Here is an 11,366-nt window from a genome sequence, read left to right as displayed (position 1 = left end):
TAACCAACTATCATTACACAGTATATTCCCAACATATTTACAAAGGCCACACTTATCTGTAGAGCGAAAAGCAAATTATAAAATACAATTAACACTGTCCTCATGTCAAGCAAAACTCATCACATGAAAACCGCGTAGATTGAGAGGAAAGCAGGACGACTATCAGAAGCATGCTTGCAGTGCACTTACTAGTGAAAGAGCGATATCATGTAATCCTTGATAGATGCATAACCCCAACTCAGGCACCTCACAAACACATTCGAGGAAGAAGGTCCCGCACATTCAACTGACGTCTCGTCGTCGGCGAAGAGCAGTTTTTGTCGAAGCGTGTTCAACAAACACATCGCGAGTATTCCACGAACTCCGGAGAAAAAAAAAATGGCTGTTACTGAAAAATTGGCATGGACGTATTCCGACTGTTTACGACAAAAAAAAAGAGGGCCGCGTCTGCAACGCACGATAGCAACAGAACACTGAAGAGCGCAATTCGGAAACCGGACCTACGTGGCGCGCTTATTTCTATAACTAGGCAAACGGCGAAAAGGACAGCCCCATATATCCCATCAGCGTGACAGAGAAAGTCACGTGACAAATTTTCGTCCAAACGTTTTTGTCCTCCGCGTCCTACGTAGCGAGGTCACGCTGGGTCACGCGTTTCGCTTCACCCTTTTGATTTGCTTAAAGCGGCTATCGCGCTCGCTGACAGCCACACGAAGACTCAAAAGCAGGTGGGGAGGATTTGCAAAAGGCGAGGTCGAAGGGGCATCAACAACGCATAAAAGGAAAAGCCGCTTCTGCCGGTGACCTTGTCGCTTTGCTTAGTCAGTCTGCGTTAGGCTTCCATTGATGGCCTCAGGAAGATAATCTCCTTTCTTGAGAGCGAAATGGACGGGGTGGTTATGTTTTCCGTGCTTGTCGCCATCCGATAGGCCTCAATTATTTACCTCCCCACTCGCTTGCAGTGGCCTCCCATGGCTGTCGTGCAGGTGAAATTAGGAGCGCAAAAATACTCCAGAAGCCGGGCGAAGACATGATAAATGTAATAACAAAAACAGCTTGACATAACAAAAATGGCAATTTAACTAAACGTTTCGCCTCCCATGCGGGAGCCATCTTCAGTAGAGCGCAGAGCGCGTGAGAGTCGCACAAAAAAGTTCGGCTATTCAGGAAAAGTTTGTGTACAGGTCCGGCAGGGGGTTACGGTTCTTGTTTAACAGCGATGAATCACTTCCGCGTTTGTCGTTCTGGATGAACCAAGATTCCAGCAGCTTCCTCGGTCCCCACCTTTTATCCCTCGCCAAGGTCGATGCCTTGTCGAAGTCAAATTGATGTCCTGACGTCCATGCGTGGTCGAGGAGTTCGGACTTGAAGCGGGTGCCGTTCGTTTTCCCGTTTCTCCAATGTAGGAAGCGTCACATTCCTTGCACACACTAAAAATTTCAACACCCATGTTCGTGTTAAAAGGGTGTTTTTCCGAGCTCACACCCTTCCTACACCATCTTTACATGATTTTTTGAATATTCAAGGGTGTACGGAAAGGCCTACACCCTTCGTACATCCTTTTTACACCCTACGGCTACCGAGATCGTGTTAAGAGGGTGTATCGGTGGTACACCCATGATTTCCGAATCGTCGAACTCGGAAACCGCCGAATTGCTGACATACGCGCCGACAGCAGAAGTCAAGAAGCAGCCTGCTCAATTTAGAGGATTTCGTGAAGTTCAAGTAAGCACAATGGGCAGCTGACATCCAAGCCAAGCCAACGCTCAAGTTGTTTTCAAGCCAGATGAATGCCGGCGTTGTGTACAAGCTCCTTGGTTGTTTACGTGCAAGCGACCACGAAAATAGCATCGGTTACTCACGCACTTCTGCTCAGAATGGTGAGACCACATCGGTTCTATTATGATACATTTCGTCTCATCCTGAGATGTACTAAAGCGAAGGCTAGACCTGCGAGACGGTTCGGGCTCACAGCTTTACTGTGAGCATGTACCGTAAAGGTCGGTTCCGACACTTGCGTTTGAGTGTGTTTGTCTGCGTTGCGTTTAGAACCGAAAACGAGTCACCGGCACATCTATGCTTCGTATGAAGCGTGGATTCCAATTCAAAGAATCATCTTGGCACGCGATATAAGCAGCAGGGATGTCCCGGTTTCTCGCAGCCGCAACGCGGTCAAACGCAACTGTTTAAACCAGGCTTTACGTGGTTGTCCTGGGCTTGTCCCTCGCGCTTTATTCTTTCGATTTTAAGTATTCATTTTCAACTCGCTCGCTTTTACCAGTACTAGTAGATACTCAGGCTGCACGAGGGTTCGTGCAGTGCGACCATCTAGCGATGCTATGAGCTTGTGCTCGAGCCTTGGCTTTAATGCATCTTAGTGGGGAAGGCAATCATCGGGGATATATGACACACGATGATGCCAAGTCTGTTCACGGCGGACTCTCGTGCTGTTATGATTGGAGGAGAAAGGGCGTGTAAAAAATTGGCAAATGGAACATGGTTAGCGACAGCGCAAATATATGTTGGAAAAAGTTCAGAACGTTGAAGTGCAGCAGCCTGAAACTTTGGAGTTAAGCAATTAGAGAATCATTTGAAGACATCTTTAGAGGTTCAGCCTTCTCTCCCCCCACACCAATATCGAAGGCTGCTAGGATATTGGTTCAGGCTAAGCACTCTGTCTTTCAGTCAGCGAACTCGAGCCGTTCCACCTGACCTTGTTATTTCATAACAGATATGTTAGAAAATGGAATGCAGATTTTCTTTACATTGCCAAAACATAAAGTGTTATCAAAGAATACCTGCCATATTCATATTCTACATTTACAGACCGGGGCTGCCCCGCCTGTGGAGGGTGAAGATGCGAGCAGCCTCGAAGCCCACCAACAGTGGCTGTGTGCTGAGAGCGAAAGCTGGTGCCTGACGAAGGCTAGATTGATCTTCGAAAGGATGCGACTGCCCGCAAATGGCTACATGCGTTGATATTGATGGGCATATAGACTGCACAGAATGCTTATCCCTACCTGATGGATGCTAGGAGGGTATGCATTCCATATTTTTTTACTGATCTCTGCAACAATTGCTAAATTGCGCTTCCCCGCTCCGTGATTGCGGCTGCCGGACGACCATCTTGAGACACGGAAAATTAACCTTTTGGAGCGTTGCAGAGGCTGGCCGGCAGCGTGCTGCAGACATGTTTTTTGCTCGCTTGTCGTCATTGGGAGCGTTAAAGTGGCCCTGCAATAACTTTTTGACTGGTTTTTAATTTGAACCGAACCTGAGCGCAGTGAACGTAGTAATTTAAAGAAAGTTTTCTCAAATTTCGCTTTATTTTAAAAGTTATAGGCAAATTAGACTTACAAAAACAAGCAAAAAATAACATCCTTCATGACGTCGGAGGTCCTGGTTTGAGTGGCCATGAAGTAGTGAGCTCATCGAGCGCTCACGGCTGCCGCACTCAGTGTCGACGGCTCGAGAGGGTGCCACTAAAGCACGTGTTGACTAGGATGTATGAAGTGGGCGGCCAGGGCAGCTCGCATTGCATTTGCCGCGCGCTTAAAGACTAATTCGGCATAACACTTCATTGGCCACAAACGACGGTAAACACGGGGTAAAGATCAGTTCAGAACTTGAGTCACTTCGCGCTGCCATACCGCCAAAGGGTCAAATCGCCAGCCAAGCCCGCGCCGAAAGCCTTGGGAACGCTCGGAACCGGTCGGATCCTCGAGCCGGTATACGACCGCAGCGCCACCGCGTACATCCGGGACCTTTCTAAGCCCATTGTTCGTCGGAGCCTCATCCCACTACGCCTTTCTAGTGTATGCGCCGTTTTTTTCACCGCTTGGTGGCGGGTTTGTCGACGGGTCTTTTCTTGTTTCCGTACTTTATAAACTGCATTTGTTTCTTTTCTGATCTAAAATACTGAACAAAAACTACTTTCATACATAATTGAAACGGTTCGCGACACTTATATTTTCTATAGACTAAAAAAAAAGCTTTTAGCGGCTCTGACCAGTAGTAAGCCCAGGACCAAAGACGTAACATATTCCGCGCTTTCGGCAACGCGGGTCGCCCTCGTAGGTGGAGGAGGTTTCCGCGTCGTCCGGTTAAAATATGACTCACTGATATTTAGTTATTCTCTCTGTGCCCGCTGGCTTACCCGAACCCAAAGAGACGTGGAAACCGCAAAAGAGGTAGACGCTTAAGTATGATTGCAACTCCCCTTTAAGTCCACACTCCTTTACTGCTACTCTGACGCTCCGAGTTTCATACTCCAGGCACAGCAATTAAACGGCGCATGGCGTACAGGAGCGCGACACACCGAATCTATTGACAAGCCGCACAAGCTCCTTCCCACCGCACGGTTATGACGAACCTGGCATCCCGTGAATACGGGTGGGAGAAGCCAAAATGATTTTGGTGGTAAATTAATTAAAGCCAGTGTAGAGCGGCAGGGTACAAAGTAAAAGAGACGGCGACGTTACGAAGTTTCTACGAACGTTTAAATATTTCTGAGAGGTTTCGAGACTCGCTTCGAGCACGTGCGGGGAAAGGCACCTTGGCTGATCTATTTATTGACCGTGCAAGCTGTTTATATTTGAATTAAAGACAACATTCTTGAACTCGTTTGTCGACGCACGAAACCCTCACACTTGCCAGATATTTCGTGGTTCCGTATTGCAGCGAGACGGAATGCGATGGAAGCTGTTGATGTGCTATGCCGATACCGGAACATTGTCGTTCAATAGATAGCACGTCAATTCGTTTCAGGCAAGACATGAACATGATGTTTCGGCTTTCCATTCGAAGTATCTTGATTCTCTGGGCAAAGCATCCTAGAAAGGGCAGCGCTCCGACTGTCTTCTCATCTCAACAACTTTTCTGTCGCTGTGCTGTCGGTAACCTTCCGTTCAATAGATGAATTCGTTTTCAGGCGAGATGCACGAACAAACCTTTCCCGCAATGCTAACTGATGCTCTTTCCAATCTAAGTATCTTTATTCGCTGTAGCTGGACTAAGCAGTTTAAAAAGGGCAGCCGTCCCACTGTCTTCTCGGCAACTTTTCTGTCGCCGAGCTATCAGCACGCTCGTTCGATAGATCACTTTGTTCTCAGGCAAGGCACATGAACAAACCTTTTCCGGAATGCTAATTGCTGTCTTGGCTTTCAAATCAAATTGTTTTTACCTGCTGGATTAACCACTAATGGACTGAAAAGGAGCAGCTGTCCGGCTACGCCTTTTGTTTCAACAATCTCAACAACGGCACAGCCATCTTGTTTGTGGACGTGACATCACGGAGCGCAAACAAGTCACTTGTGCTCCAAGAAATGCTCGGAGCACGAAGAGCACGCTCGATTGTCAGTCTCCGGCGGCACTCCCCTCTGTTTAGTGAAAGGAGCGCCAAACGCTCGCAGTGTGTAAACAATAAGAATTTCCTTTCAAATCGCATAAAATTTTTTGCAACACCGCGGCACCGCAAGAAAAAGGCACAACTTGTCGAACGTCGAGTCTCGCCGGTCTTGCGGCGTGATCAAAGCTTCCTTGGCCTGCCAAACTGCTGCGTCTCTGTGCTTTTTCACGCTTGGATACTTATCAAGAATCGATGCCATGGCAGAGCTTTGAAGGTATGTAGCACATAAGCGTCTTCTCTATCACCCAGCTGTTCCAGCGAGTTGCTATCAACAGGAAACAAAATCGGTGGTTGCTATTATGGATTAACCATGGCTATGTTCCAAATCTACTCAAATGAATCACATGACAGCACAAATAGAGCAATGCTGTGGAAGAAGGTAGGTTTTCGAAGGCAAAAGTATGAAGTGTCGATATCTGAAGTTTTTCAAACGTGGCCCGTCCATATGATTGTGTGCATTCTGTCATCGTCGCCATAGCCTCCTACCCCTCCTTTGTCGCCACTGGATCATGCCCGCTTCTGGACTGCAAGTGCCGCAAGTTACAAATACAGTCGTAAGAGTAAAGTAAAATGCTGCTCCAGAGGCACATGCATCTTAATGCTCTTTGCACTTACGAAACAAATCCACACGGCGTTAATTCTTGATCGGTACTCAAGCGTGCGAAGACAAAGATGTAGCACTTTGGCATGCCAAGGAAGCTTTTATCATGCCGCCAGAACGGTAAGACTTGCGTTAGACGAGTTGCCCCTTTTTCTTGCGGTGCTGAGCTTTCGTAAAAATTTCCACGTGTTCTCAAACGCAATTCTCACCATTCGGGGTTTTAACAAACTTCTTCGGTAAATGACAACGAACGAGCAGAAAACATGTCTTCAGCTTACTGCCGCCCAGCCTCCGCAACGCTCCAAAAGGTTGACTGATAATCTTTGTCCCAAGGTGGCCATCCGGTGGCCGCACCTGAGCTGCAACGACCAAGCGGAGACACGCGATCCAGCAAATTGTCGTGGAGATCAATGGTATTGCTTGCACGGCGTACTATTAGTCTTCAGAGCAAACGCAAGTGTTGCTGCGGTCGCCACGTCTCGATCGGGTCAGGTGTACCGTGACGTCTGGTGACGGACTCCGCTTCGCGTTCTGGCATCTGGCTGGCTTCCCTGTGCCCGTTTCCTCACGATCGGAGGTTTGTGATCATGCTGACCTACTGTTCAGCGCTGCAATGCAATTTCCAAAAAGAAGCTGGTATCATATTCTACCACCCGAAAACTTCGAGATTAAAAAGAGCATGGACAGTCAGACTAAGGATGGGAAAGGCACCGTCAACATCGGCCGTTGTGAGCTGTAAGCACGTCGAGAAGCGAGGCTTCGTTTACCCAGTGTAAAAGGCGCTGGGTGAGACTTATGCCGACAGAATTTTCATAGCTTTTCCAACCGTGTTTGTCACATTTACCCTTATAATTGGGTTATAAGTATGGAAAGCTATCGGTGGAGGCAACTCCGTCGATGAACCCCCCCCCCCCCGCCCCCTCCACACGATATAAGGCAGTTGTGCAGGGGGTTGTGGAAGCAGCGGTGTAAGTGTTTCAGACACTGAAATTCTGTTCTTTGCAGATTCATGAGTTAAGCACGAGACACATGCGCGAAAAATCCATCCGATCCGACGTCCGATCCGACAGTACGACTGCCTGATCCGAAAAATTTGGTCGCTTCAGGCGTCAGATCGGCGATCCGACATGCGTCAAACGCGCCCGATAGTTTTGCACGGCGGACGGATTGTCGGATGCATCCAGCCAATGACAGCACAGCTAGCGCGAACGTCATGATGACATACTTGGTCCGTCGGGACGAATAAGAAAACGGGACGGGCGACGGGAAGCCGGACGCGTGGATCCCGCTAATCTATTCGAGAAAGATGGCCTCGGCAAAGAATGCACGCGCTAACAAGAACGAGCTCGTAGCTTCGCTCGTGCGAGCTAAACCATCAATCTGGGACCAGAGATCTATGAACGCGGACTTCCCCTGGAGTGCTTGGAAGTTGGATCTCCTGGGCGGAGCCGAACGGATCGTTGTGTCGCTTGCAAGATCGGAAGTGTGTGCGTGTGTCTCAATTCGGAGCGGCGTTGGCGTTCGGACTGCCGGATCGGACGATTCTGCCGTCCATTTGTCTCGCGCTTTAGGAGAACATCAGACCCCGCTTTGCGGGCATACAAATGGCATTTAAGTAAAAGGCCTTTGGGCGGTCTCACTTGTAATTTTCTCCCCATGGCCCTGAATATATTTAACATGTTGCTCGAGCAGAGTGCAGCTTTTTCGTTGAGACGTTTTTGTTTAGAAACTAAGTTGAAAAAAACCTCTTAATTTATTCAAATCATCAGCAGCGTTGATTGTGCGGGATGTAAATATATTGCAATGCTCCTGCAAGTGTGGTGGCATTTCTTCCTTTTCATATACCATTTGTGATTCATGCACTCTCTGCCCTAAGAACCGTGCTCGGAATGTTGGTTGAAGTTTCGCCTGCAGCTACAGACCATACCTCAATAAGGCCGCATATAATAATTAACATTTCCTACGTAAAATGCGCACAAAAAAAACCCCAAAAAACCGAAAGTAATATGCCGACAGCTAACGCCGTCTCGGCCTTTCTAGGGCGAGTGAGGGGGTAAATTTTGTCCTCAGCAGGACGTCACCCCGGCTCGCTGTAAAAGGTCGCCACCCAAACTTCTCGGTGCTAATACTCTCACCATACAATGCACCTGTTATTCGTTTGGCCCCTGGTCATGAAATCATTCTCAGTTTGCCATTCCATCTCACCGAGAGCCCGATTTTGGTCATTGAGGTCTCAACCGGCTTGCACTGAAGAAGTATTAGCGAGTTCGTTTCACGGCACTCGTGCCCACGCCTGTCCACTGGCAGCGTGGAGCAAATTCGTTTCAGCCGGTACTCCACAAGTGGTTGCACTCTCCGAGTTCGTTTCATTGCTGACACCCCACGCGTGCATGCACTCGCTGCACTGAGAAAATCGAGATTGCGCCAAAATGCAATCCCGTCGTGCTTCGCTCCGGCTAGGCCGGCAAGGTGCTGGAGCAGATGACGAACGTTTGTCTGCTATGATGTGTCGCAAAACTGAAAGGAAAAAAAGTAGATTTTCTGATAGAAATTGCGTCCCGCGGGCAACGGAATCAAACGCGAGCTTGAACTGTGAGCGTCTCCTATTTCATGAAGGAAGCAGTTGACAAACTGTGCCTTATTTGGAGGTTTTAAGTCGCTCTGTTGCCATAAAAACGCTGAAATATACCAGTGAATAAAGAAATGCTCAGAACAAATGCATCAGCGGCCCCCGATATGTTTATCACCAACGTGTGCGGGTGAAAAATTGAACATTTGTCGACAAAACTGCCTTAGCAGAAACTTTGACTGCCCAATAAGCATAAGAGAAAGCTAAATTTAGTGATTTTACCCGAGGCTTGGGCAACGTCATCATGTTTAACATTTACCTACTTCAGCTAACTTGCCCCGTCATATTTTGTTCGAGAAAGCTCTCGTTCTCGAGGCCCTCACCAAAGCTAATATCTGATCCACCTGTAATGACGATCGAAATCGAAACGTTTTGCTGGGTATTCCAGCAGACTAGTTTTAAGGCATACCCTTTCAGTGGTCCACGCATAATGCCATGCTGAAATGGATCAAGCTTCTGCTCGGACAGCATCATCCATTTTCTTCAGTGTAAACGGTTATGAGAATTGAAAGATCGCAACCAGCTGCTTTGTAGACAGCTGGTTGCGGAAATTTACGCCGTCTGTAACTATCCCTATGACAGCCGTGTTGCTTGAAGTCATCGCAACTATAAACTAAAGGCTGCAGCGACCAACGTTTGTAGACAAACGTTGGTAGCGTCTGTACTCTCGCATTCCCACCCATCACTCCGAACAGCAAGGCGCCAGTTTCGGTTTGAGGTCGGTATTCTTTCTACAACATAGATGGCGGCAGCATCAGTCTTCCGCACTTGGTGCATTTGGCGAATTCGTTTGAGTCCAGTTCTCAGTGCAACAATCTGCGAGTGCGATGCATTCTGGGAGAGAACTCGAACGGTGCCAGTGCGTGTGAAACGAACTCGCTATAAAATACCGCTACCAGACGCATCGCCTGCTAACATGAGGGAATAATAATGAGTTTGTTTGCTACTAGGTAGGTATCATTCTCTGACAGAAACAAAACGACGAAAAGACTGGCAAGTCATCTGCGAACAGAGCCAAAAAGGGACAATCGTCTGCTATGAATTGTGTGCTGCGCAGAGCGAGATCGAAAACTAATTGAAATATGGAACATCGGCTATTTTACGGATGCAATTGTCCTGTGCTTCGTTTGACTATGCTGATTTGTTTTCTGGCTGTGTGTAACTTTACACTCACTGGTGCTAAAACAAGAGCTTGGGACAAGCACCTACCTTACCACAATATCAATCTCACTATCCGAAAGAGTATTGGATTTAATTGCTGAGTGCCTTTTCCATTGACAAGAAGGCCACAGCATTTTTTAAGAATGCCAGTAGGATTTTGTTGTTGCATCTTTATACTCGCAACTCATTCACTTTGCCTATTTCGCTTTTCTAGCCTGGCTCAGCTGGCAAGCTGAGCAGCGAGTCTGAAACTGTACCAATATTGTTTCCGGTCAGAGTGTCCATTATTATTTATTGTTCTTCCCTGCTATTGTGATATGTCTGCACTGTAGTCCTGACAGGGGCTTGAATGGTGGCTCCTACTTTCTACACATGGGTCCTAGGAAACATTTTGTAAGTGATGAGGTGCCCACAATCATGGGCGTCAGCAAAGTGGCGGAAAAGGGGCGGGGGGGATTATTCTGAAGGGGTGTAGCTTTCAAACCTATAACTTTGAAAGAAAACAAGGTTTTCCCCCCTCCCCTCCTTTTCCTGCAAAACGTACTGCAGATGCCCATGCCCGCAATCTAGGCCAACGGTTCTGGAAAGAGGGTTTGTGGAACCTCTCCGTAAAGGCATTTTAGGAGTCCGCAAAACTCTGCCGGCAATAATTTTTTTTTTTTAAATATGATTTGGGGCATTGAGTTGAGCAAAGTCCGGCCATGGCACATTCACAGCTCCGGGAGAAAAAGGAATCTACTGAAGAATACCTCTTTTCACTCTTCCCCCTTTTTATTCTAGGTAAACACGTTTGCAGTCCACCCCCTTCCCCCTTCCCCTTTTTTTACACTGCCTGGCGTCTCCCATCACTTCTGCCAGTCCAAAAAGGGTTTGCTTGCCACGATTGGCGGTTTCCTTCTTTTCTCTATAGCATCCTTTCTGCTAAAGTGGAAAGAGTGTAGACGGAGCTTCTTCCCCTCACCGTACCGTCTTAACCTGCAACATACTATACTCTCGGGAACAAGATAATAGCCTTGTATCTTTTCTGCCGCCACAAATGCTGTGCTTAGCATGTTTTTGGCAGAGGCTTTTGCTGCCACCACATGCCACGCTATGAATTGGAGTGCCACGGTGTGTGCGTGCCACCTGTCGCATAAAGCAGTGCACTTTCAAGCTGCGTGAATGCAATGACGGCAGAAAAAACTCCAGCGGAGCGGACAATACAGAGCATGTTATTAACAGCACTGGTTAATTCCAAATAAATCACAATCTGAATCATTACTGTAAAACCATTTATTTTTGCAAATCGGTCACAGAGGACATAATCGCGGCCACTAAATTTTGCGAATTGTAGACGCCTGCATTCAAACTCTTAAAGAGATTATAAAAGCAGTTTCGAAAGTTTATTTGACGTCTGAAATGGGCGTCGGGCTCATCTCAGACACTGTTGACCAAGTTCCAGCCCGAACAGAAGTTTGTGTGCCGCACCAATCAATTAAACAGTTCTGGTAATATTCGCGCGGGGACGATGCCTGAGACCCCCCCCCCCCCCCCCCCCCCCAAGACGGCGGCAGTAAGGTGAACTAAAG

Source organism: Ixodes scapularis, unplaced genomic scaffold, assembly GCF_016920785.2.
Source record: "Ixodes scapularis isolate PalLabHiFi unplaced genomic scaffold, ASM1692078v2 ptg001547l_1___fragment_1__unscaffolded, whole genome shotgun sequence".
NCBI lineage: Eukaryota > Metazoa > Arthropoda > Arachnida > Ixodida > Ixodidae > Ixodes > Ixodes scapularis.
This window is presented reverse-complemented; position numbering follows the sequence as displayed.